Source organism: Lepidochelys kempii, chromosome 2 (genome assembly GCF_965140285.1).
Source record: "Lepidochelys kempii isolate rLepKem1 chromosome 2, rLepKem1.hap1, whole genome shotgun sequence".
Taxonomy (NCBI): Eukaryota; Metazoa; Chordata; order Testudines; family Cheloniidae; genus Lepidochelys; species Lepidochelys kempii.
This window is the reverse complement of record NC_136381.1, coordinates 74,790,788-74,816,572: the sequence shown is the minus strand read 5'-3', so window position 1 is coordinate 74,816,572 and position 25,785 is coordinate 74,790,788. Positions and strand designations below refer to the sequence as shown.

The following is a 25,785-nucleotide window of genomic DNA, read 5'->3' as shown; positions in this document are numbered from 1 at the left end:
ATTGGGGCATGCCCTTTTCCCTTTGGTTCTTGAGTCCAGCAACCCCAAATCACCCAAAGTCCCAAAAGTCCAATGCCCCAAAAGTCTCTGTCCCTGGTCAGGGCAGCCCCAGAGTTCGAAAGTTTATCTGCGGAGCTTTACCTCCCAACCTGAGTGGAAATGGGACGGGGGTAAGAGGCACCTTACGTGATCTGAAGCTGACCGCTCCATAGCGGCGCTCCGTTCCGCCAGCCGCCCCACGAACTCCTTCGCTCCGTTCCGCCAGCTGCCCCATGAACTCCTTCGCTTAGCTGTGCTCCGTTCCGCCAGCCGCCCCACGAACTCCTTCGCTCAGCTCCACGGCCCACAAGCAGCTCCTGCCATCCACACACTGCTCCACGTCGAACTGCTTCACCAGCTGTCCCGCAAACTGCTCCACAATATATCTTCAGGCTCCCCCACTACTTAACACAACACTCAGTGATTTCAGCTCTTAAGTGAATTCAGTTTGTAGTAGGGGAGCCCCAGTGCTGGTGCACTGTCAGCCCAAAGTGAGCTCAGCAGCCTATAACTAGACTTCTAATGAAATCAAAATTAGCTCTGATATTCCACAGTGGAGAGAGGAGGAAGTGCAATTAGCATGTAAGGCCCTCACCAAGGGGACCATGCCACCAAGTATTAATACTTGTCCACAGCCTCTCTCTATTCACACAGTTTTGGAACCCATGACCCTTGCCTAGCGAGTGCTCCTTAGTTGATGGTGAATCCCTCCATCATAACAAAAGGCCACGTACAGTTCCAAGCACAGTTCCCATAATCAGGGTAATAACAATTTATTCTTCCTGCCCCAATAACAGAGACACTGGGGATCCCACAGCAGCCAAAGTGACCATTTGGGCAGCTATGGTCTCATTCTAGGCGTGGTGGGTGTGCCTATGCAAATGAGATTGGCCCCTGAAGTTCTTTTCCACAACTTGCCACACCTCACCACCAGATGTCAGGGTGGAGCTCATCCTGACACTGCTTACAGATGGAAAGGGAGAATGGGGACATGCACATAGCCCTTGGCATGGGGGAAAGAATGGGGACCCTGGTATGAGGGGAGGGGAAATGTGGGGCACCCAAAACACCTGGTGTGGGAGATTGGGGTACCCTGATATAGGAGTGAGGGAAAAGAGATCACAAATGCCTGCCATGGTGGGGGAGGGGTGAATGGGGGAAGGGGAGTGAGAATGAATACTCAGAATAGCTGACATGGTGGGAGAATGGGGGACACACAGAGCCCTCAGTGGGGGAAGATGGGGGGGGGAGCTGCTGAAAGTATCTGAAAGAGAGGGGCATGTGAGGGTGGTACAAAGGGAGTTGGGGGTGGGGAAGGGGGAAGAATGGAGGGATGCAAGATGCCCCTGCAGTAAGCTCAGCCAACAGATGCTACTAAGTGTGTAACCTCCTAGTGTTTAAGCACATGTCAATCTTCAATGTAGTTATCCTCACAAAATGCCTGTAAGGTAGGGAAATGCTGTTATCCCCATTTTACAGATGGGGAACTGAGGCAGAGAGACTAAAGGTCTTTCCCAAGGTCATGCAGGAAGTTTGTGGCAAAGGCAGGTCACAGAGTCTCAGGTGAGCGCTCTAACTACTGGACCATCCTATGACCTCAGTCACACCTGTGCAAACTTACTGTCTTCAAATTAAGTCCTCTGACATCTGTGGTATCTGTCTTCAGTGGCTTTGTACATGTGTAATTGTTTGCAAGTAAGTAACCAATACTTCTTATACACAAGAAGGAATAGTATCCTGCTCATACTCTTTGCTGTTATCTCAGCAGTGCTACCAAGAGGAATGCAAGTTTATTTTCTATAGCTCTTACCTGATATCTCAACATCCCCCAAACATTAATTTAATTATCTTCACAATATCCATGTAAGGTAGGGAAGTATTCCCATTTTTGGATGGGAAAACTGAAGCACAGAGGTTGCACAGTAAGACTGAGGCAGAAGTGGCAATAGAATCCAGATGTCCTGAGTATCAGTCTAGTGCCTTAACCAGAAGACCATCTACTGGGTAGATAAGATGATTCCAGATGCAGATAGTGGGCAGCTCTCTGGAGTACAATGGTGGCATTTTTACATAGTCACTCTTTAGGACCACACTTGCCTATTTGATTTTTTTTAAGTGCTTAACTATGCAACCCTAATGTTGCATTAACTAATTTTAAAACATTCTTCAAAATAAATCGCCAGTTCCATAACATACCAGACAGCCAAAGCTAGTTAGTGCTTTTTATTGTTACCAGTAAACTACATACTTGTAATCTTAATATGCAGTCATTGGTGAAAAATTGGCCTAGTATCTTAAAATTGCAAACTAAACTTATGATGTTCCTAGCCTGTGCATGTTATGATATATATGGACGTGTACGAGTTTAGGTGACTGAAGGAATTGCTTACAAATACTTAAAGAACTGCTTTTAAGTCTACCAAACTGATTGGCTTCAATAAGGCTAGTAATTCTAAAGACAGGAACATTTAAAATGTATCTGTCAAAATGATTTTGAAAGTTGCACACTATTTGCTGTGAATTAATTTACAATGCATCTCCAAGAATACAGCACATCTTTAAACAAAATTTTCCATCATTCAATACTCAGTAACCAATTTCTGAAGGATTATAACTTTGGTAACATCAAAGCCATGAATTGCTAATTTTCATTGGGCTCTCCTCATGTTAAGTTTCTAACTGTAGTAGTTTTTGCTATAGTCGTGACTTAAAGAAGTGTCTGTAGAATTTCTTAAATGGGAAAAACTGAGTATTTTTTTTACCTTGCCAAACTAAAACCTACAGAATTTTGCCTAAACTGTCTTTATAAAAAAAAAAAAAAAGCTACTTATGGCAGAGAGAGAGCTTGAGAAGTTTCAGCAGCAAAATTGTGCTGTAAAGCGGAGTATGTGCAAAGGGGCGTATAATGGAAATGGTATCCTTAGATATAGCAGTTACTGCCAGCCATCCTCTAATAAAAGAAGTGCAGGTTATTTCCTAGTTATTGATGTGCCTCATGCCATTTACCCCACCTTGTCAGTAATCTTCAAGTCCTGTCCTGTGCAATGGTCATGGTTACTTTTCCAAATTGTAACCCCTCTAACAGTTTAATAGGAAATGATTAAGTCTAGTCACTTTTGGTTTTGAGTTTACAATATAGCTTCAGTTCAGCCTCAAAGTAGTAGCTCAGTGCACTCCTCAGTGGAAAATGTGGGTTCGGATCCCACGCTTCTTGCCTCGTTGTTCCATGCATGGAACACCAGCATGGTGCGATGACATGAGCTTGGGTTCTGAAGTAATATGTAAAGTTGGTGAGCAGCACTAATGCATGACCCAGAAATCTGATCAACTTCATTCATACTCATATTACTACACCTAACTCTAAAAACAGACAGCCGACTGGTAAAAACAGATCAAAACATGCAGGAGCACCAGACTAGCCAACTATTACAGACAGATGCTTAACATACTCCTTCAGTGATTGCACACAAGATGTAGAAGCCAGCAGATATCAGACACATTGAAAATGCAAGTAGGAAAGACTTTAATCAGTGTGACAGGAGCAACTGAAATGCAGACATTTTCTACTTCTCTCTACCAAACAAAAAGAGAGGAGAGACTTGTTCTCATGATCAAAAAGTAGCATTGCCTACTAAAGTGGCAAAGGGAAGAAACCGCTGGAAGAAATAACAGTTCCACAAAGTGTGGTAGCCTGTGCTATCAAATTATATATGAACAATAATGCAAAATGGACACACTTTGTAAATCTCATCTACTCAATTACTACTGTTAGACCTACTATTTACATAGATACTTAGTGTACTGACTGGCAGTACTTGTCATACTAATAGTAACAGAAATTATATTAACTGACTCTGAAGCCAGATCTATGGCACCCTCCCAGCTGGAAGATAGTTATGGTGTCATAAAGCCTTTACAGAAAGAGGTAGGAAGCTTATAAAGCATTGGAAGGGAATTAGGCCTTCATGAGAGCGCAGAAGTGATCTTCATTCATAGTTCCCAAGGTCTTGGATCCATGTATTATCTCTATATGCATCTCCATCTTGGAGGAGCTCAGCAAAAGGGAATTATATTCCAAGGGGTAGAGCTGGCTGGCTGCTCTGTGGGGATGAAATCTGATGCCTCTTAGAGGTAAGGGCTGTGAGCATATCCTAGCCACTTGTGAGGAACAGTGCATGTTTGTCCTCCTTCTGTGCCTGTTAAGTCATTCAGCAGGACAAGACTGTATTTAATAGTGTAACACTTTTCTTTTTGATCACTCAGAAGATTTATTGGTGGCTTTGTGAACAAGGGGAGGAAAACTTTTAGCAGCCTGTAGCCTTTATTCATGTCAATGTGCAACGTGAAATTAAGGCACGGGAAGAGAATCAAAAGATTCGGATCAAAAATGTGTTTTAAATTACTAAGGCATAAAGAGGCATGAAAAATCTGCCACATGCTTGTTGGAATTTTCAGATGTGTACTCTGTCAGTGTCTCTCCTGTGAATTGATCTGAATCAACAAGGATACCTTTGGGTTTTTTGGAATTGAAGGGAACACTGAATTCGGCTCCATCCTACAATTGCTGGTGCTATTCTACCTGAGCAGAACTCTGCTCCCATTATATCTGTACTTTTGAGATAGTCCAATGACTCTTCACCAGTTTATCTTGTAGCCAGCAGAATGATCCCATACAGCAGTATGTTTGTTTGCTAGTTCACACTTTATGGCTATGGCTGAGGGTATGTCCACACTGCTGTCAAAAGTATGATTGCAGCGCATATAGATATACTCAGGCTAGCTTTCATCAAAGCCACCTTCAGTAACAATAGCAGCGAAAGCACGTCAGGACACGTGATGGCTGCTCAAGGATGTAACCAGGGTACCTTGGCAAGCCGGTGTAGCCAATGCAGCTGCACGTACTGCTGCAGCTTCACTGCTAGTGTTACTTGAGCTAGCTAATTACAGTAGAACCTCAGAGTTGCGATCACCTCGGGAATGGAGGTTATTCAGAACTCTGAAATGCTTGTAACTCTGAACAAAACGCTATGGCTGTTCTTTCAAAAGTTTACAGTTGAACAGTAACTTAATACAGCTTTGAAACTTTACGATGCAGAACAAAAATGCTGCTTTTAACCATCTTAATTTAAATGAAACAAGCACAGAAACAGTTTCCTGGCCTTGTCAAATCTTTTTTTTTTTAATTTCCCTTTATATTTTTAGTAGTTTCCATTTAACACAGTACTGTATTTGTATTTTTGATTCTACTGTTGCTGATTGTATACTTCTGGTTCCAAATGACGTGCGTAGCTGACTGGTCAGTTCGTAACTCTGGTGTTTGTAACTCTGAGGTTCTACTGTAGATCACAACTAGTTTAGGTATTTCTACACATGCCACAATCACATCTTTTTGTTGCAGTGAGACATACCCTGAATTTATCCATTTATGCAACCTGTTGTGGCTGGGGTAGTCATTCATTCATTGTGCAAACAGTGACTGTCAGACACTTTTGGCCCCTTTAAAATTCCCTTCCAATTGCTAAAAATTGTTTTTATATCCTGTTTTCTTTTTGCAAAAAGTGGTGAAGACATTCAAAGCCAGGAGAGGAAACTTTCTAGCATGCATAGGTCCTGTCTTTCACGTTATAATTTGTTGTAAGGATTGCATCATGTGGAATTAAATTCCCAGTGCTTGAAGAAAAAAAAATCTGCTTAATAGGATGGGAAGCGTCCAGTCCACTGAGGCACAGAAGCAGAACACAGGGATTGAAACTCAAAAGAAAATACCTATCCCTGAGTCATTAAATTCTTAAATACATGCCCAAGTGTAAAAGATGCCACCTGATTCAGATTGCATCAACAGTAGAGCTAGGGGATATTTTTTATTTTTATTTTTTTTGAAAAATAGCTTATTTTCTGAAAAATGCAGTTTTGGTTGACTTGAAATTATTCAGGAATTCTTTGCCATTCGTAGTCATTCATGATGACAACGAATAGTCATTGGGCCAGGAAAGAGTGAGAAGTGACTCTGTAGCCTAGTGGTAGGGCACTCCTCTGGGAGACCCAAGTTTAAGTCCCTGCTCCAGTGACTAACTATTGATGCAACATGGAATTGCTTCAACAGAAGAGAGAGGCACCTTCCCTTCCCTGTCCCTTCTGTTTTATGAACACAGGTCTTGTCTATATGAATGGTTAGTGCATGGCAAGCAGGGGTGTAAGTTTACCTCACATTAGCCTGATGCATACAAACAGTCCACACTAAAAGTTCCCTAGTGCATTTTGATCTACCCTGCTTTGAAATGGGAATAGATCAAAGCACACTAGTGATCTTATAGTGCATGGCCATATGGACAGTTAGTGCGCAGCAGGTTAGTGTGAGGTAAACTTACACCCCAGCTTCCATGCACTAACTGGTCATATAGACAAGCCCTTGTGGTCCTTTACTTTTGTTAAAATGCCCAAAATTGAAACACAATTTTGACTTTGGTCGAACAAAGTATTCTGTTTGGCCCCTCTGTGTTTTCTGAGTCTTCAATTGGCTGAAAAAAATTGGAAAACGTTGGTTTTGGTTCAACACAAAGTTAAACATTTTTTTTTCATTTTTGTTTTTTTGGAATGCTACTGAACCAAAAAGTCCATTATTCACCCAGCTTTAGTTAACAGCATTCTGCATAACCTCTCCTCTCAGCCCCCTAATGGACAGCTGTGGAACACAGCAATGTAGTGAAATGTAGGGAATATAGACCCACGAGGTACTGTATATAGTTTTTTGTTTTTTTTCAAGTGGGTCATAGCCAGGAAGATCAGTTTGGTGGAATGCTCATAAATTTGCTGTGATTATGTTCTTGCTCAGAAAAGACTGGCAAAATTAAGGGGCAGAAATATGACCTGTGATTATGAATAAACTCTGAATGTGGTGGTGCAAGAGACCTAACAGATTTCCTACCATCTAGGAGGCACATGTGACTATTGTGCAGTTATATCAGACACTGTGCTATTGTGTGAACTCAGCTGAATTAGGGTATTGTGAGGAAGGGTTTCTCCTCTTGTTTCGTTTTTAGAACAGACATGGTGGTTGCATCGCTGCATATCCCATATAGACAAAGACCATTCATTATTTTTTCCTATTTCCTTGCTGAGCTAATTGTTGTCATGTTTTCCTTCTAGTACCAAATTTCTGTAAGGAATACTTCATTCCGGCAACCAGGGAAAGTGCTTGGATGCTCAAAGTAAGTGTTTTATTTCTCTCTGTAGCGTGATAAAATGTACAGTATGTTCTGACTGACATTAAAAGTAATGAGGTATTGCTTTGATTTTGTTTATATTTTTAAAGAGCAAGTCAACAGTTGGGTGACATTCAGTGTACAGTAGATACTGAGTTTCCTTTGCAGCAAGACCTAGCATACAAAAATAAATAGGTACAAGTCAGAATAAGTTGCCTTTGTAAATGGTAGTATCCATGCAATACAAATTAACTGTAATAAATTCACAGCTAGCAGCACCAATGACAACTGCTTCCAGAAAAAATATTGCAAATGTGAATAAAGGGCGGGGGGGAGGGGGCAATCAATAAAGAGGGAAGCCAAAGGTGGGAGAGGAATCTCTTTCTCTCCCTATCTTTCCGTCTCTCTCTCTTGTCTCTTGTCCTTCTCTCCTGCTTCAGGAACTCTGGTGGAAAACTTTCTTATGCTCTCTCTTCAATGCTCATTTTACTTCATTGAGTTAGCAGCTCTACCAGTGAAATAATACAGCTTTTCCAATTTTAACTGGGGGGAAAAAGAGCTAGACCAAATGTTACTGTACATGGTTAATAATACATATCTGATAAGGAACATCTCTTTGTAAATTTTCAGTTAGTTGTGTATTGGACACTAGGTTAATCTATCCAGCCTGCAATTTGTCATGTTGCAATTTGCACAGTCATAATTTGGCTCACCTGTAGGAACAGCAGAGAACAATGATACAATTAGAGGTAGGTCCACAAGATGGCAATGTTTTGAAAGTCTTTAAAATGATCACTTGAACTGTGGTTGATAAAAGAAACATTTCAGGTTTCAGAGGAACAGCCGTGTTAGTCTGTATTCGCAAAAAGAAAAGGAGTACTTGTGGCACCTTAGAGACTAACCAATTTATTTGAGCATGAGCTTTCGTGAGCTACAGCTCACTTCATCAGATGTTTACCGTGGAAACTGCAGCAGACTTTATATACACACAGAAATCATGAAACAATACCTCCTCCCACCCCACTGTCCTGCTGGTAATAGCTTATCTAAAGTGATCAACAGGTGGGCCATTTCCAGCACAAATCCAGGTTTTCTCACCCTCCACCCCCCCACACAAATTCACTCTCCTGCTGGTGCTAGCCCATCCAAAGTGACAACTCATCTATGCAGGAAATAGCCCGACTTGATTATGTTAAGAGTTGTCACTTTGGATGGGCTAGCACCAGCAGGAGAGTGAATTTGTGTGGGGGGGTGGAGGGTGAGAAAACCTGGATTTGTGCTGGAAATGGCCCACCTGTTGATCACTTTAGATAAGCTATTACCAGCAGGACAGTGGGGTGGGAGGAGGTATTGTTTCATGATTTCTGTGTGTATATAAAGTCTGCTGCAGTTTCCACGGTAAACATCTGATGAAGTGAGCTGTAGCTCACGAAAGCTCATGCTCAAATAAATTGGTTAGTCTCTAAGGTGCCACAAGTACTCCTTTTCTTTTTAAAAGAAACATTGTCACATATTAACTGTCTTTTTGTATCATGGTTGCCAAGTGTCTGTCTTGTTACACAGCCTGAATTCTAAACTTTCTCCAAAAGGAAGACTAGAATACAATATTATAGTCTTTTTTTTTTTTAAATAAAAACACCTTCTAGCATGCGGTGTGCTGCTGTCAAAAGTATATGCAACCATGCAGTCTCTCTTGGTAAGGTACAGAGTACAGTTCACTGTATGGCATATCTTATAACACATTATATTTTATGTAGTTGTGCACTTAACATAAAAATAAAATGACATATCCCTGCTCAGAAACTTTTAGTTTAGAACCCACCTGCCAATGCTTGAAAGTCTGTCAATGTTACCATTTATAAAGTCTGACTTTGATGGGGGCATAAGGCATGTCTCATTTGCTAGAATATTTTATTTATGTTGTATATTTTAGCAAAGATGAGCCATATTTTTTCTGTACTCTCTAATCAATGTTAAGGCTTTTTTCACAAGGGAACTAGGGAGATGGTTCAACTGTTGATTAAGGGTTTTGAATATCTTGAAACTGCTCAGACATATTTGTAAAAAGGTGCTACAAATGCACAGTTGGTGGGTTTTTAGCTCAAATCAACAGGAGGGGAGACCTGAATGTTTGCAGAGAATTGGGATCTGTTGAGAGGTTTAGGTTAGAACAGTTCCTAGGAGATGAAGAATTGGAGCTGAACCTTGCTTAATGGGGGTCTGGGGAGAGGGAGCAGTTAAAAGAGAAGACTGAAACCGTGATGGGGAGAGCTATAAGGGGATAACTGCAGACTTTAGAAGCTTTGAGAATGAAGTGATGAGAGCTGAAAGAATTTGAGGAACCAGAAGATATATGCAGTATATTTAAGCTGGGAGTTTTCATATTAAGAACAGTGGATAATTGCTATAGCACAAGAGAAGCTGAAAGAGGCCTGGAATGAGTCAAAGATGAAACAAAGGATCTGGGTCCCATGAAGAAGCTGAGAAACTCAAAGCTGTAGGAATTCTAATGGATTTCCTCCACTTGCACCTTGTTTTTAACAGTGGTAGGATTGCACCAGTGGAAGTGCCTAACGTAGAGTGGCCATGTCCTTTTAATCATGTATTTTCTAACCCTGCTCAAAACATGTCTGGATGATACTGTTAAAACACTCTCAGCTGCAATCAATCCGATTATACTAGCATTCCCATAGGTGGCTGTGAAACAGTAGGCAATCTGAAGAAAACTACTAGTGTAGAGGCAACAGAGATATATAGTCTACTTTACAAAAGTCTGCTTGTGACTACACATTGCCTAATAAAACTTATCTTGGACATACAGATTTCCTGGAGTGAATAGTCCCACCCTCAGACCAACAGGCAGCTTTCCAGAGTATTCCCTCTGGTCTGCTGCCTACTCTGTAGTCTTTCCTCCCAAAATCCGTGGAACTTTGTAGAACACTGAATATCAAAATAAAGTCCCAGCTGCCAGCTTTTTAATACCAGAGGTTTATCATACTGCTATAAAGATAGCTGCACTATAGCCGAACATTGACCAAATCCAGGTTTCACATATCAATATGCAATGGAATTTTGATGCACTTTCATGCTTTCTTTGACAACTCAGTGGTGGTTTGTGGGTTTTTGTTTAATTGTTAAAGTTGTAGGGATAGCCATATAGGGAAGGAAGTTCAACTATCCAGGCAGTTTTACAACTTTCATTTAGAATACTCCCCCAGGATATGTAGAAAGTTTTCATTGGCAGTTAAAAATACAATGCATTAAGCAAGGAATTTTAAAAGAACAGATTTAGAATGCATCCTAACAACAAAAAACATTGCTGTTTCTATGGTGCTTTAGAGTCCATGTTTACTTGCAGTTATTCAGTATTTTCTGGCTAGCAGTACAAGCAGCCAAAAGCATCTAATCCAGTGTGGATTAGAAAACAGAATTTGTTCAGGAAAGGAACACAATAAAACAACTTCAATATCCTGGCAGGTTTTCTTTGCTTCACTAAAGCTAAAACTTTCTAAATCTACTTGATAAGAGGCTTTCATTATTTGCTCTGCTTCTTGCATGTAGAAAAGATATGCTTAGTGACTTGAAAGCAGGAAGAGTAAAGGAACACTGTCTTTCCTTCCAGGCGGGGGAAAAAGTTCCTCTACTTCTTTTGCATCTTCATTATTAGCCAGAGGGGGTCACTAAAACAAGTCACTTTAATCCTTTGGCTGAATGCATTGCTTTCACAGCATTTCCATCCTGTGGAAAGTGACTGGGTCTTCCAAAAGTCAGTGTAGGGTAACATCCTATGACAGTCACAACTGCATGAAGACACAATTGTTTTATGGTCAATTTTGATTTAACATGAGAAGAGAGCTGTAGTTTGGATCTAAATTTTGAACCTGAAGGTCAAAGTTAACTTGAATGGAATGTTTGTTTATGGCTTCATGCTAACCAGTATCCTTTCCTTGCCTTACTTAGTAATTGAACAAACTAAATATCCTTTTATGGTTTTGTCTGAAAATGTTCTGAACCATAGGGTGACTTTTTTTCCCCCCACTGTCCTACTACCAGGAATTATCCCACAGGAGTTCATCAATGCAACTGACTCATTTAAAAAAAACACCACAGTATTTTTTTAAAAAAATGCAACATATGTAAGGTTTTGTTCAAAGTTAATGACAGTCCATTCCAATGGCCAAGCTATCAATGTTAACTATAACTCATAACTATTAAATATATGGGTTTTTGTTACTTTGCATTAAATAAAATCAGCACATAATTTTCTAACAACATGAGCAAAATATATTATTGTAATATCATTGCTATATTTTTGTTTACAATACTTAAAAGGCAGGCTTTTTACAATAGAGCAACTTAACCTCATAGTAATAAGACCCATTTCAGCTTACTGAATTTTGTTACTTAGTTGCTATTCAAAAATATGCATAAAATAAATGGAAAATAAAGTTAGGATTATATCATTTTATGGGCTTTTGGTAAATGGATGCCAGATTCTAGTTTATGTATAGTGTATTGCATTTTGTCCATTTCAACAATTTATTAGTGTATTAAAGATAATTCAAGCAATGACTAAGCACTCTTGCAGTCTGAGTAGAGAAATCCTAGATTGCTCTGCTTCTGTGATTCAGCAGTTTAAGAAACCCAACCTGCTTGCCAGAGCTGGCTCACTGGAAATATTTGACTCAATATGACACACTCAGATTTTGCAGAAACAAATTTTCATTTTAGAAAAAGTTTCTACCTCTTAGGGCTGTAAAGAGAACCTTCCAAATGTGAGCAGAGTATAATCCAATGCAATGTTGTCTTCCTCAGTCTGCAGGCAGCCTGAAACAAGACAGGGGTATTATTTTCCCCAAACTAACCCCATTAATCTTACTAGAGCAGTGGTGGGCAACCTGCGGCCCACGAGCCTCCACACATGGCCTGCCAGGGTAATCTACTGGCGGGCCTGCAAGACAGTTTTACACTGACTGTCTGCAAGCACGGCTGCCTGCAGCTCCCAGTGGCTGCAGTTCACCATTCCCAGCCTATGAGAGCCGGGGGAAGCGGCAGCCAGCACGTCCCTGTGGCCCGCGCTGCTTCCATTGGCCAGGAATGGCGAATCATGGCCACCGGGAGCTGCAGGCAGCCATGCCTGTTGATGGTCAATGTAATCAAACTGTCTCATGACCTGCCAGCGGATTACCCTGATGGGCTGCAGGTTGCCCAATACTGTACTAAAGTGTAAAAAGCATACTGGTGATACTTAAATATCATCAACTATTTAATTGTTGATCATGTTAGCAGATGGAAAGGGGTGGGAGTAAAGTGGTGGGTAATTACTGGGAGCTGCTGCAGGGAAGGATATGCAGAGGGAAGAAAGAAAGGACACAGGGAATAGGAAGAGAAATGAAAGAAACATGGGGAAGGAAGAGAAACAAAGGGCTGAAATAGCAGTGGTTCTAAACGTCAGCATATTTTCCCCCTAAGTGATGTTGATGAGCGTGACAAAGACCTGGACATGTAACTAAGAATTTAGCTGCTGTATAAGGGTTATCTTCTGTTCCTCCCTTTGTGCAAATTTCTCATTGACATCTGTGGGAGATCAGGTGTGGAATGAAGGAAGCACATAGTCCTATATGTGTGTTCCTGCCACAGGGCCATAATTAGAAATGGAGTTCAATCCTCTCCACAGAATGTTTGACAGTCTGCTTTAGTCATAATCTTTCTTACATGAATTCTTTAAGAAATGTAGTGGGAGCATCAGATGGAGGGTCTTCTAAAGTACAGTAAAAAGAACGAGGAGTACTTGTGGCACCTTAGACTAACAAATTTATTTGAGCATAAGCTTTCGTGGGCTAAAACCCACTTCATCAGATGTATGCAGTGGAAAATACAGTAGGAAGATAGATTATCTATCTATACACACAGACAACATGCCCCTCACATTTCCAGTTTTGCCTTGCAAGTAGATAACATTACCGCACTGTAACTGAAGCCTATACTAAGAATGGAGAATGCCTAGGGAATAGCATGAATGCTGAGGGAACAGTATTTAATTGCATCAGGCAACTGAATATTAAGCACATCCGTGTTGCCAGTCCCACACATTCAGAAATTGTGATTCAGGCCCCCCACACCATGAGAGTGACTGACTTAAAAATTGAAATAATATAAGGACTCGATGATCTCCTGAGGTCCCTTCCAACCCTGATATTCTGTGAAATGTATTTTGGGATCTTTTTATTTGACTTTCGGAATCGCTTGTGTCCACACTGTTCTCTGCAAGCAGGAGGGCTAGCAGCTTGTTTTTATTAAATGAAAGGTTAGATTCTCATGTAATTACATCATTCCAGGAGCTGGGGGCTTGAGGAAAATCACCAATGTTATGAGACTCACAATAAAATCTCAAGTGTTGGGATCACAGGGGTCAGGTGGATGTGAAAAATTTCTCACCTAATGTTTACTCTAAATGTTGTTGTCTTGTATAAAAGGTTAGATGCTGTGTATAATAATGACCTGCTCAGCCTACATAGAGTTGTTCTGTCATAACTAATAGTGTGACTAAGCCACTATCATGTGGGCTACAATTTTTATTACAATAGAAGATGGTATAAAGCAAAGATAAAGGAGTAGATATTCAAAGTGCCTTTTGTGTTTCAATAGTAACAGTGTACCTAAGTACTCCTTGACTTTGAAAATCTCCCTCCAAAAGATTATATAAGCTTAAGTGGCATGGCTATAATTTGATTTCTAAACCACCCAGAAAACATAATTTTGCCCCCTATAAACTTATTACAGCAGGACCCTGATAGTGCCTACTAGTTAAGATCGCAAATTGGCTTCCATTGGAGTCCCACCCATTTATATAAGGCTCAGATTTGGCTCATTCTCTTTAATTGTCTAATCAGACACTGTGGGGATACACATGTGCAAGGCTCTAGACAACATCACTGCATTATATTGTATGTAAAATAAGATTATCACTTAATTGATGGCTATCATTATGCATACGTACAAAGGATAGAGTTGCCAACTTTCTAATTGCACAAAACGGAACACCGCTACCCCACCCCCTGCTCACTCCATCCCCGCTCCCTCCATCACTCACTCTCCCCCACCCTCACTCACTTTCACCAGACTGGGGCAGGGAGTGTGGGATGTGGGAGGGAATGCGGGGTGCAGGAGAGGGTTCTGACCTGGGGCAGGGAATTGGGGTGTGGGAGGGAGTTTGGGGTGCGGGCTCTGGCTGGGCAGCGCTTACCTCAGGCGACTCCCGGAAGCGGCTGGCATGTCCGGCTCCTAGGTGGAGGGGCCAAAGGGCTCTGCGTGCTGCCTGTGCTCACAGATGCTGCCTCCGCAGCTCCCATGGGCCATGGCTCCCAGCCAATGGGAGCTGCGGAGCTGGTGCTCAGGGTGGGGGCAGCACACGGAGCCCCCATGGCGACCCCTGCAACCAGGAGCTGGACATGTCAGCTGCTTCCAGGAGCTGTGCGGAGACATGGCAGGCAGGGAGCTTGTCTTAGCCCCGCTATGCCACCGACCGGACTTTTAGCAGCCTGGTCAGCACTGCTGACCACAGCCACCAGGGTCCCTTTTGGACTGGGCGTTCCAGTCGAAAACCAGACACCTGGCAACCCTAACAAAGGAGCAGAGTTAAGATTGTGCATTCAACCTTTACTTTCACATTTCCTGACTTGATTTCTTAACTAAGACCTTAGAGTGTGTGTGTGCATGTGTGTGTGTATTTTGTATTTAACGTAAGAACAAATTACATGTAATCCTTCTTTCTTAAGTCTAAACCATGTATTTGACAGGTGGGTCATTGGTTAATGAAAGGAAGTAAATCCAGCTCTCCATCTTCCCAATAAGATGTATGTATTTTCGGTATGCTCCTGTCTACTCAAAATGGAGGCACTTAAATTTTTAATGGAGCTCTATCTTTACGAGGAGAGAGATGAGCTTTATATTGGATTTCTTCTGCTCTATATAAATTTGTTTTTAACTATAGTTCTTCAGCAGACATCACACTTGACCTATATATGCTTGTTCCTGGATGTGTGGCAGTGTTAATTGCATCCTGCTGTAGCCTTTTGCAATTTTTAATTTAGTCAAATTTTAATTACATTTAATTCTATGTTCATTTATATTTATTTGTGTATTGCTAAAAAAATCCTTCTTTCTTCTTTATGCATACTCCCCTCAATTCTTGAGCATGACTTTTTTTTCTTTTCTACTGGCTTCTGAGAGTCACTTATCCCTTTCAGGACATCAGCCTCCACCCTGACCCATTTTTTCCTCTAGATGCCCTCTTAAGGGCACCTTCTGCTAAATCTGAATCTCAGGGCTGCAGAAAACTATACAGCAGCAGCTCTGCTAAGTATAGTTACCTGTAGCAGGTTAGTGTACAAATACACATAAGCAAGAACACAGAGCAGAATGTACAGTTTTAGTAAATAGACTACTTACTTCCAATAAGCTGTATTAAGGTATTCATGAAATCATGTGTGCTTAATATGACTCATAACCCTCAAATGTCTTTAAGGAAATATCCTTCAGTTTGGATGCAAATTTCTTGACATCCTCTGAAAACTTTTCATTGTCTTAGCACACTGTGGTAACAAAACCAACATGTCTCCCTACAGTGCTGAATTTCTTCATGCATAATGCTGTTTTCTGCTCATTTGAAACTTTCTCATTAATAACACTTAGCATTTATTCAGCATCTTAGTGTTGTTCAAACATTAATCCTCACCAATCATGTGAAAAAGGAAAGTACTACTTTCATCTTATATAGATGTTCGGAAAACTAAGACACGGGTTGCATGACTTAACTGGTCAGTGGTAGAACTGTGGGTAGAACTCTAATTCCTGGCTCTCCGACCATTCTTTAGTGTGCTAAGCTATGTAGTCTTCTTTCTGTGCTGTTTTTGCAGCCTTCTCTAACCTTTCAAAGGGCGAACCCTGTAGATCTTTTTAGAAACCAAAGGGTATTTTTGAGGCTTAATTCACTAGCTTTGAGGTTCTCTGGTGGAAGGCTTTGTATAATGGAAGTGCTTGTGTACTCTAGGATGTGAAAATATTAATCAGCTAGCACTAGGAGCCATAACAGATTGGTAAACACTATAAGCAGCAAGGTAGGAAATAAGACTTTAAAATTAACTGATATCAAAGAACTAGACATGCAGTTCAGATTAGATGTAAGCAATAAGTAGCCTGAAATGCATTTTTAAAAAGTACCCAACAGTAAAAGAATCCATGATAAAATCTGCCCTCTAGATACAGCATGGTGAAGTAATTCAACCAAGTAGATTAACAGTGTTTCATGGTTCCCAATAGTCTAGTACTGTATTCTTCTTAAGTGCTTGCATATGATCATTCTAATGTACGTGTGTGCACGGCGCACGCACAGTTGCTGAAATTCTTTCCCTTAGTGCAGTGGTTCCCAAACTGGGGTTTGTGAACCCCTGGGCGTCCACGAAATGTTGCAGGGGTTCTCAGGGAAAAATTCCCTAATGGTGGACAGAGCTATCCCTAGGGATCCCAGGCAGCACGGGGCCAGCAGCCTGGAGCTCCTGGGCTTCCAAGAGCTAAGCAAATTAAAACAAGCATATCTATCACACTGAGGAGATTTAAACTTCAAGACTCCTTGTAATAAATTGAAAGGGAGGTGGATATTTTTTGCTGTTTTTAAAAGTTAATAGGCAGCTAGTATTGTTTTTAAAATTATTATGAAGAACAAGTTTAAGTTTTGTTGTAACATGCATTGTTTGCCCAAGCTGCTCAAGACCTGAATGCTTGTGTAGGAAGATCTTTTTGAATTGGCTTCTTAAATACCTTCATGCTGTTTCACATCTGATACTCCTTGATGAAACATAGGAGCCTGGGCTTATAACAGGCTTATTCAAAGTGATACAAGCTACGAAAGTGAGATCTTGGAAGAATGTTGCTGTTTTCATAATGTAATAAAAATACTGTAATGATAAATAATAATAAATAATAGTGTGTAATGAGCATGCCATAAAAACAAATTTTATATTTCCAAGATCACTGCTTTTATAATTTATACTCAGGTAAAGGAGAAAATGCCTGGAAATATTCATTTTTAGGAGGGGGTTTGTGAGACTTGATATTTTAATGAAAGGGGTTCACAGGTTGTTAAAGTTTGGGAACCACTGCCTTAGTGGTATCCATCGGGTGAGCTCCAGCGCCCTCTGGTGCCATGCCTTTATAGCACTGGTATAAAGGGCCCTGCCAACCCTGCATCCCCTGTTCCTTCTTACCACCTGTGGCAGTTGCTGGAACTACTCTTTGCTTCAGGAAAACTTCCCAGTAGAAGTTTTGTCATCTTTTCCAGTGTATATACACTGTTATAGTTGTGGTTTCAGAGTAGCAGCCGTGTTAGTCTGTATTCGCAAAAAGAAAAGGAGTACTTCTGGCACCTTAGAGACTAACCAATTTATTTGAGCATAAGCTTTCGTGAGCTACAGCTCACTTCATCGGATGCATTCAGTGGAAAATACAGTGGGGAGATTTATATACATAGAGAACATGAAACAATGGGTGTTATCATACACACTGTAAGGAGAGTGATCACTTAAGGTGAGCTATTACCAGCAGGAGAGCGGAGGGATGGGGGAACCTTTTGTAGTGATAATCAAGGTGGGCCATTTCCAGCAGTTGACAAGAACGTCTGAGGAACAGTGGGGGGGGGGAATAAACATGGGGAAATCGTTTTATTTTGTGTAATGACCCATCCACTCCCAGTCTCTATTCAAGCTTAAGTTAATTGTATCCAGGTTGCAAATTAAGTCCAATTCAGCAGTCTCTCCTTGGAGTCTGTTTCTGAAGTTTTTTTGTTGAAAAATTGCAACTTTTAGGTCTGTAATCGAGTGACCAAAGAGATTGACATGTTCTGCAACTGGTTTTTGAATGTTATAATTCTTGATGTCTGATTTGTGTCCATTTGTTCTTTTACGTAGAGACTGTCCAGTTTGGCCAATGTACATGGCAGAGGGGCATTGCTGGCACATGATGGCATATATCACATTGGTAGATGTGCAGGTGAACAAGCCTCTGATAGTGTGGCTGATGTGGTTAGGTCCTATGATGGTGTCCCCAGAATAGATATGTGGACACAGTTGGCAACGGGCTTTGTTGCAAGGAGTGTTTCCCACACTGGTCATAAGTCTTGGCACTGGTCCCCATCCCTGGTGCCCAAGAAGCATAAGAAACAGTTGGGAGAAGAGTTGATCCAATGCACAAGTCAAACAGGCCTGGGGACCAGGATAAAGTGATGTCCGCATGGGGCCGCACTTTCACCCTGGCACTGCAACAGCTGGTACTGATGGCTCCAGTATCTATGCAGGACCCACTGACTCTGGCGTCCGAGACACTGTCCTCAGGTAGACAGTGTGCCAGTCAGTTCATGGTGCCATCTACTCTGGAGGTGTTTGCAGCAGCCAAGGACCTACTTTCATTTAGGGTGACCAGATCGCAAGAGTGAAATATCAGGACACTTTGGGCAAGTGGAAGGGAAGAGACAGACACGGGTGCACAGCCCTAACCGGAGCCAGAGGCATGCTGGTCCGCCTGGCCCTGTGCTACCAGCGTACCCCTTCCTGTTGGGGGTGGGCCCATGCTGTGCCGCACAGCTCCCCTGCCCAGCGCCCGCTGGATCCATTATGCCCAGAGCTCTCCTACAACCCTTCCACCACAAATGCACAGTGCTGTACAAACACACACCCTGCCCAGCGCCCCCACAGCCCCACCACAGCTGCCCGGCACCCCCATACAGAACACCCCCACTTGCTAGTTTCCCAATACACACAGATTTCCCCTCCCTTCTTTCTTCCTTCCCAGTGCCCTTCCCCACAACGCTCCCACCACAACTATACAATGCCCCATACAGACACCCAGTGCCCTGACACACACAGATCTCCCCCACTTCCCAGTACCCCTAACAGCACCCCAAAACACACAAACCTCCCCCACTGCCCAGCACCCTCCACACCCTCAAAGCCCAGCACCCCCCACACACCTCCCAGATACTCACCATCACATCCTGCCCCCTTCCCTGGCCGCACTCACCAGCCCTGCTGGAAGGTCTCTGGCTCCTAGGGTGAGAGCAGCGAGGAGAGTCTCCAGACTCTCCACGTGCTGCACCCGCCACAAGCACGAGCTCCGTGGCTCCCATTGGCTGGGAAAAGCGCCAATGGGAGCTGCCGGAGACGCAGAGCGGGGCTTGCAGGCACCGGCAGCGCACAGAGCCCTGCCACCCTAAGAGCCTGAGGGACCTGGCAGGGGATGAGGTGGGGTGTCCCAGTGGTGCTTACCTGGGGCAGCTCCCATCCCAGGAAACATCCGGCAGGCAGGTCCCTCTGGCTCCTAGGGTCGTGGGGTGGGGGGCAGAGGGCTCTCTGCCCACTCCTGACACCTGCAAGCCCCGCCCCTGCAGCACGCAGCGCTCCTGCCGGCGGGCGGGCACCGGGAGCTGCCCCAGGAAGCGGTGAGGAGCAGCACCGCGGCTGCGGTCCGGACTGTCCCGATATCGGGACAAAGGGCATCCTGACTGATATAAGTTCGGGACGTGGGATAAGTCCCCTAAAATCAGGAATGTCCCGATAAAATCGGGATGTCTGGTCACCCTACTTTTATTTTCGGTTCATGTGTCCCTGGCGGCACTCAGGACTCGGCACTACTGTACCGTTGAGTGGCAAAGAACACTCCCCCAGCCATCCTCTGGTACCACGACTGCCCTCTAGGGGAAAACCCCCTGTGGGAGCCTCATTGCAGGCGTCTCTGCAGCACGGATCACCGGCACCAAGGGGGTCTGCACAACCCTGGACACCATGCTGGGACTCTTCGTCTTCATCAGAGTCAGAAGTGGGATCTGACTCTTCCTGTCATCGCAGCTGCCTGTATTACTCCCTGGCCGCTCCTACTCCATCGTGCCCCCAAGCATAGGGGTACCACCGAGTGCTTGGCCGCTGGTTCCATGGCGGCCGGCACCTATGCAATGGCCTTTCTGGTTCCCCCAAGGTCAAGGCAGTCTCTTGAGGTGCTCCTACTTGGTGACCTCAGAGCAGAGCACCTCTGGTACCTCACTGTGTGACACCCCCTCCCCCCCCCCGGATCCAGACTCTGGTACCAAGCGTGGCACTAGTCTCAAGAAGAGGCCCTGCAGATCCTGGTCAATATGGAGGGAGGAGTGGAGGCCCCTCAGCCAGTCCTAGACTCCTCTTCCTCTTACCCACTGCCACCACAGCCTCATCTGGGGATGTCCTCATCTGGGGATGACCACAAGGCTTACCAAGACTTATCAAAGCAGGTGGCCTCGAATCTAGGCATCCAGGCAGAGGTGGTCAATGAGGCGACTCACAATCTACTGGACATTCTGCTGGTGGCGGGCCTCTCAAGCGTGGCTCTACCACTCAATGAGGCTATCGTGGACCCAGTTAAGGGACTATGGCAGACCCCTGCTTCCCTCCCTCCCATGGCAAAGCATACAGAATGGAAGTGTTTCGTACCATCCAAAGGCTTCGAGTTTATATTCTTTCATCCTCCCCTGAGATCCCTGGTGATAGTGGCCACCAATTAGAGAGATCGCCAGGGACAATCGGGCATAACACCTAAGGCAAAGGAATCAAAAAAGTTAGACCTGTTTGGCCAGAAGGCCTATTTCCACAGGAGAACTACAGCTTCTCATACCAAACCAGCAGGCTCTCCTGGGCCGCTATGACTTTAATATGCAGGAGGCTATGCAAAAGTTGAAAGACTTGCTCCCTCAGGATGCCAGACAGGAGTTCTCCTTGCTGATTGAGGAGGGGAAAATGGTGGTGAAGGCCTCCTTACAGGCAGCTTTGGATGTAGCTGACTCTGGAGCCAGATCTATGGCCAGGGCAACGACCATGTGCAGAAGCTCATGGTTGCAGTTGTTGGGGTTTTCCCCAGGAAGTACCACAAAACCTCCAAGATCTTCCCTTTTGAAGGGTCCTCATGCTTTTCAGAGCAAACTGATGGTAGGCTCCATGGGCTTAAGGACTCTAAGGTGACCCTGAAATCCCTGGGGCTATATACTCCAGCGGCATCCAGGAAGCATTACAGACCCCAACAGATAGGCTGTTGTTTTGCCCAGCCAGCCAGGACCAGCAGAGGAGGAAGAGCAGTGGATTCAGGCTTAGACCTTCTCCACTGGCCGCCTCAGCAGGGCTGATACAGGCCGCCCCCAAACTCTCAGGGAGCTTGAAGCACTCATTTGGGTGAGTTTTAGAGTAGCAGCCGTGTTAGTCTGTATTCGCAAAAAGAAAAGGAGTACTTGTGGCACCTTAGAGACCAACAAATTTATTTGAGCTTTCGTGAGCTACAGCTCACTTCATCGGATGCATTCAGTGGAAAGACATTCAAGGTTGATGTTTCAATCCACACAATATCTGATACAATTGTCCCTCTGTTTTTGAACCCCCTGTCCCACACCAATGCCTGAACGCACATTAATTCAGACTGTTGGGTATTCAGCACAGTAGAGTGGGATACACTCTCCAGTTTGTGGTTACCTCGCCCCTATCCCTCTTCAGGGACCCTTCTCAGGAGCAACTGTTGGAACAAGAAGTCCCAATCCCTCCTTTGGGTGGGAGCCATAGGAGAGGTTCCATATCACCTAAGAGGAAAGGGGCTCTATTCATGTTATTTCCTAACCCCGAAAGCCTAGGGTGGTCTTAGACCTATCCTAGACCTGCGTTGTCTCAACCACTATCTGAAGAGCTTAAAGGTCTCCCTGGCTTCCATCATTTCCTCTCTGCATCTGGGGGATTGAAATGCCACCCTTGATTTAAAGGACACATACTTCCACATATCGTGTCCCCCCCACCCCCAAGGCCACAGAAGGTTCCTAAGTTTCATTGTGAACCAAATACATTACCAGTTTGCAGTAATGTACATTTCCATTTGGCCTGTTAGTCTCTCCAGAGGTTTTCAGCAAATGTATGGCAGTGGTGGGGGCTTTTCTCAAGAAACAGTGCACATCTTCCCATCTCTCAGGGACTGGCTAGTCAGTGGCCAGTCCACAGCTGAAGTGGAATCCAACATCCATCTCATCCAATCAAACTTCCAGGCCCTAGGTCTACTGATAAACTCCCAGAAATCCACCCTTGTCCTGATGAAGAGGTTAGAGTACATCAGTGCAGTTCTTGACTTCATTCAGAAAGAGCCTTGCTTCCAGAAGACCGTTTTTGAGCAGTCACGGTCTTGATAAATCCCATCCAGTCATGACTGCTTGAAAATGTCTCCGTTTTCTGGACCACATGGCATCATGCACTTGCGTAGTATCACATGAAAAGCTGTGTCTCAGACCTCTCCAAACATGGCTGGCCATGGTGTATTCACGTTCATGGCATCATCTGGATTCAGTGCTCATTGTGCTCGCTCAAGTCCTCTATTTACTGACTTGGTGGGTGAACTACCAAGTGGTCTGTGTGGGAGTGCCCTTTTCACGGTCCAAACCATCAATGTCTCCAGTCTCTCACATCAGCACTGGGCTGGGGAGCCCACTTAGGGTCCCTCAAGACTATTGTCCCCAGAAGAACTCTCTCTTCATCTCCATGTCAGAGAGCTCAGGGTGGTCCGCCTTGCCTGTCAACTATTCCTGCCCCATATTACATCAAAGTCGTTTTGGTTCTCAGACAATGCAACTGCCATGTTCTAGATCAACAGGCAGGGAGGAGCTCACTCCTCCCATCCCCATGCCAGAAAGCAATCCAGCTGTGGGATTCTGCATAACCCATTCAATCCATCTCGTGGTGTTGGACCTCCTGGGAGCACAGAACCAGCTGGCGTATCACCTCAGCAGGTCTTACTCCTCTCACCATGAATGGTCCCTTTGGCCAGACATCTCAAGGGACATTTTCCAATGGTGGAGGACTCGACACACAAGGTTCTGATGAAGATCAAGTGGGACTGGGCACTAGTCATTCTCATAGCCCCAGAATGGCCCAGGCAGCATTGGTTCACCACCCTGTTAGACCTCTCAATGGAAACCCTGCTTCTGCTACACACAGACATGATCTCCCGAGACCAGGGTCAGCAGCTCCACCCAAATCTCAGGTCTCTTCATCTGATGGCCTGGAAGATCCATGGCTGAATCCTGAAGAGCAAGCTTGCTTGGAGCAAATCCGTAGAGTTCTGCTAGGTAGTAGAAAACCCTCTACCAGGACCACTTACCTTGCAAAATGGAAGTGAGTCTCCATCTGGTCCTCCCAACGCAGAGTTCCACCCATTCAATCCTCATTGCAACTCATATCGGAGTACCTTTTTGCATCAGAAACAACAGCGTTCGGCTATTTCTTCAGTCAAGCTCCACCTAGCAGCAATATCTGCCTTTCTTCCCCTGGATCAACAACTGGTCTCTTTTCCCCCGTTCAAGCCGCTGGCAACATGCTTGTTGGTGCACCTCTCCTGGAAAGTGGCCTTCTTAGTGGCCATCCCCTGAGTCAGAAGGGTTTTGGAGATCTGTGCCCTCATATCAGAGCCCCCATATATGATAGTCTTTAAAGATAAGTTTCAGAATAGCAGCCGTGTTAGTCTGTATCCGCAAAAAGAAAAGGAGTACTTGTGGCACCTTAGAGACTAACCAATTTATTTGAGCATAAGCTTTCATGAGCTACAGCTCACTGCATCTGATGAAGTGAGCTGTAGCTCACGAAAGCTCATGCTTAGATAAATTTGTTAGTCTCTAAGGTGCCACAAGTCCTCCTTCTCTTTTTTTTTTTTTTAAAGATAAGGTGCTGCATACATACCCGGCATTCCTCCTGAAAGTGGTTTCACAATTCCACTGCAGTCAAGCAATCTTTCTACCAGTTTTCTTCCTGAAGCCGCATGCAAACAGGGAGGAGCAATGTCTACGCTCCTTGGATGTTAGAATGCCAGAGCACATCCATTTACAAAGAACCAAGCCGTTTCGCTGATCAAGCCAGCTTTCCATAGCAATAGCCAACAGGATGAAAGGCCTTCCCACCTCCACCCTGAAGATCTCGTCCTGGATTACAATGTACACATTGCAAGATGGTCAGCATTCCGCCTCCAGCTAACCTGACCATTTATTCCACAAGATCGCAGGCAGCCTCCACTGCATTCCTAACACAAGTTCCTATTCAGGACATCTGCAGGGCAGCAACCTGGTCCTTTGGTGCACACGTTCTCAAAGCCCTATGCCATCACTCAGCAGACCAGAGACGATGCTGACTTTGGCCATGCAGTCAGCTCGTTCTTGAACTCCAAGCCCACCTCCTGTGCAGCTGCTTGAGTCACCTAAATTGGAATGGACATGTGCAAGCATTAACCTTTCTGTAACTGTTGTTTTTGAGATGTGTTGCACGTCAATTCCAAAACCCATGCTCCTTCCACTATTATCAGTCAGCTGGTAAGAAGAAACTGAGAGGGCACAGGGTTGGCAGGGCCCTTTATCTGGGTTCTATGAGTGTGCGGCACCAGAGGATGTTGGAGCTGACCCAAAGGATACCACTAAGGGAAAAACCTCCAGCAACTGTGCTCAGGGTGCACACACACCTACATTGGAATGGATATGTACAACGCCTCTGGAAGAGTTACAGAAAGGTTAGTAACCTTGAGGTTTTTTTATTATATTAGCAGATTGACAGGGGACCGTAACAGCCTCCCGCAGGACTCTGTTCTCTCGGAGAGACAGGGATTGCTGGTGCCGAAGGCCCAATCTGAGTCTTGGAGGCTATGGGTTTGGGCCTGTGGAACTGTGTGGGTCCTTGGGGCCCAGCACATTAAAGGAGTCAATCCCAGGAGACTGATTACAGGCTGGGGCATAGACCAGACCTTGTGACTCTGACAAATACTCATTGTATTAACACCGTAAGAAAACTGTTCATGAAATTCTTTAACAGTAAGGAAGTAATCACTTCTTAAAATGCCAGCCTTCTATCTTCATTTTTCTTAAGCAGTGATGTGTTTTGTTTTGTTTTTTTTGACGGGGGTTGGCAAATGTAATACTCATTGTATTAGGTTACAATTCCTGTGCAACTCCAACTCACAAGAGTCCTACCACTGATTCCAGACATGTTAGTATTGTATGCTGGGCCAGCTTCTAATGATTGAATTTTACTCAGTGTGATGCATTTAAGTTTTATTGAACAATTCCAAAGTGTTTACATTTCCTCTGCTCCTTATATAGACTTTGTACGCATGCAACAGGTATTTGTGTGGGGGATTAAATTTCTTTTATTGTGTGCATAAATGAAATGGCCATTAACTGCAAAACATTTCACAGTCAGAATCTTGCAGTGTACTAGGGACAGAGAATTACCAGTCCCAAGAGCCAGCATTCACTTTTTTGGAATTCATTGTGTAACATAAGGGCCAACTCATATTATTTCAGTTCAAAAAGTGAGTTACAGCATTAAAATGATTGCTTGGTGTATTTTATCTTGTTGGCAGGCAAGTGAGATGTAGGGATGCCAGACTCACATTTTGGAGAAGTGCTCCCTTCTTTGTCACACAAAGCTACTGACAATTCTATACTTGTGGCACCTTAGAGACT

General features: G+C 43.9%; 1 protein-coding gene across 1 annotated transcript in view; it reads left to right on the top strand.

Moving 5' to 3' along the window:
* The window catches only part of MAPRE2 (microtubule associated protein RP/EB family member 2), a 171,062-nt gene that overhangs the window by 37,044 nt on the left and 108,233 nt on the right, over window positions 1-25,785 (top strand). The window contains exon 2 of the mRNA XM_073331254.2: window positions 7,186-7,247. The gene's annotated coding sequence lies outside the window, so the exon portion shown is untranslated. The remainder of the gene's footprint in view (window positions 1-7,185; window positions 7,248-25,785) is intronic.